This window comes from Apium graveolens, chromosome 6 (assembly GCF_009905375.1).
Source record: "Apium graveolens cultivar Ventura chromosome 6, ASM990537v1, whole genome shotgun sequence".
Taxonomy (NCBI): Eukaryota; Viridiplantae; Streptophyta; class Magnoliopsida; order Apiales; family Apiaceae; genus Apium; species Apium graveolens.
This window is the reverse complement of record NC_133652.1, coordinates 16,238,064-16,240,959: the sequence shown is the minus strand read 5'-3', so window position 1 is coordinate 16,240,959 and position 2,896 is coordinate 16,238,064.

Here is a 2,896-nt window from a genome sequence, read left to right as displayed (position 1 = left end):
ATTACAAGTTACAACATTATTATTTTTTGGATTTGGGCTATGGTCCTTGTGGGGATGCATTCAGTTGAAAGTAACCCCGATAATATTTACATCTTTATTTCTCTGGATTTTGGATTGGGAGTATTCTCCTAATCGAGAAACAATTTTTGCTTACAAGGAGCCTGTCTGTTTTGTTATTTCTGATTGGGAGGATGAAGAATTAGCTGAAGTTGAAGCAGAACTGGTTCATTCTCCTTTTATTTTCATGCTTAACCTTGTTGGCTCTGAATTTCTTCTAACATTACTCCGGTTGCATTGCCCGCAAGATGTTGTTTTGAAATCTAAAGGATCAGTCAAAGAAAATGGCAAGGTACTGCCCAAATTAGAGTATTCAGTTTTTATTATCTTAAGTCTTAACACCTTTATTCCTCAAATACCCAGAATTTTGAAGTGTCCAGATTCTTTTCTAAATCCAAGGAAAACTCTAGCTCTAAATAAAGGAACAGATATTATACATTAATAAATATCTTATATTAGGTTCTCCATAATAATTCCTAACTGTCAATTTCCTCCTGACCATTGCACTTCAATGGTTGATTTTTCCTTCCCGATACCAATTTCTTCTCACCTTGTATTGGAAAATCACAAATTTTTTTGACGAACTTTAAAAACACTAGATGATTGATTTGTAACTTGTTAGAGTGAAAGGACTCCAGACATTGTAAGTGAGGATGCAAATTCCTTGCGGTTGCATGAACGTAATTGATTTTTATTATCAACTAAATCTTTACTACTGGTTTCGTAGATTTCATACATGTTTAATGAAAATTGCATATATTCTTGAATACCTTTAACTATTGCAAAGGCTTTAAGCTTTTTATTTGCCCTTTCTCAATATAATTTTGGTAGATTTGTTATTGGTAAGTTTGTATTGAATCTCTTTTTGTTTTAAGTACATTAGTTATAGTGTTTGGTAGTCCAAACAACTGTTTCTTGATCTTTACAATGTGTTGTGTTCATCCAGGGCGGTGATGATTTGAAAAAGCAGAGTCGACCATTTCTTACTCAGTTCTTCTCACCCATCCTTTTGAAGGTTTTATTCCTGTGATATATCTGTGAAGTTGATGACTGTCCCACATGGCCACATCTATTTCAAATCAGCTGATGTTTCGGAGTTTTTTACCCTTGTAAAAGAAAATCTAATATGCAATATAATGTAGAATGTATTCTTTGTGTAGGAATATATTACAAGCTCATATATTAAACAGAGAGTCAAAGACTAAAGGCAATGTGCACTGATGTTATATGCATGTTTTAGCTCACCTTGTTATTATTTTTTCAGCTAGCAACTATTGGTTTGGCAGCAGATGAGAATCCATTTGGTGTTGTAGTTGGTGGAATCTTGTAAGTTCACTCTCTTCAGAGACTGTTTTACTTTTCCGTGTATAGCATCTCAATATATAGCTCTTTTATCATGTGCCGCTTCCATATGCCCTGCAGGAAAAGCACAACACTATTGCTAAACTTGCTTGGTTCTTTTATTGTTCAATAATTTTGTTAAAAGAAAACCCCTATTCATATAATACTCTTAACACAAAAAAATACATTCAACTTTCATAATGGATCTGATAATGCCTTGTGACTGAAAACTAGTTATGGGCTTTAAAATACCTTATTATTCTATTGATATGGTATTCATCAAAATTGTCAAGTCTGTTTAGGTAGCTAGATAGAGGGCCCAAAAACAAACTTGCAGCTATAAAGAGATGAAATAAGTTTACATTCAGGATCTGCTATTGAAATAATTATGGTTTATTGGGGTTTGAACACCCGCTTCCTTGTTTTCTTGAGTTTTGCTTAATCTTCACGTGCAAGTACATGTTTTGACTATATAACAGGGTATTATAGTTTATCAACCTTGTATTGATACAACAGTCTCTATAGACCAGACAACGTTACATGTCGTGTACAAACGTTCCGTGTACTTTCGTATTTTCGTGTACCAAACCTTAAACCCGAACCCGACCTGGATTTGCATTCGTGTACCAATTTGGTGACACTAACCCGGATCTAATATAGTCGTGTTTACCCGTGTACTAGTGTAGTTGTAATGTAAAATATGTATATTTTGGTCCATTAGCATTCCTTAAAGTCCATAACATAAGTGTTGTTTCTGGCTTCAGAGGACAAGCTCTCTGTACCACTGCTGCAGTCATAGGAGGAAAAAGCTTGGCACAACAGATATCTGAGAAACTGGTAAATAACTGCACCTGTGTTTTTTTTCTATTATGGAATCAACTACAACTACAAGATTACATTTTTTTGTTTAGTTTATCTAATAGACACAACACTCTCGACAAAACTAATTTTTTTTACGAGAAACAACAGAACTAAAGTTGTACACACATCTTATGCAGATTGCACTATCGGGTGGAGTTGTTTTCATTGTATTTGGTATCCAATCCTTCTTGTTAACAGTAGAGTAGAGTTGTGAAATGTAATCAAAATGAGACCGTCTATGTATTCTAGATCAGATATAGCTACCATGCTTAAAAGGACTAGGAGCATAGTTACCGGCAGCATGACAAGATTTACTAATTGTGGCTGCAAAGAAAAGGTTCATTAGGTAGTTGTTAATCTATTTGTGGACACCCTGAGTCCATTTCAAACTAGGGTTAGACACCAGTAGGATGGAAGCAAGATCCTGCTACAATGTTAGAAGATTAAATAATTATACAAAGCTCTGTTGTACGAATATTTAGAACGAACTTGTGATATGTTTTGTGCTTTTTCTAAATTTTGTTGTGTTTAATATTTATATTAGTCTTGTTAATTGTTAGATATTGGAAATATATATATTTTCGATCATATTTAGTATGTTCTTGATACAACAACAGTAGTAAATTCAAGTATGAAC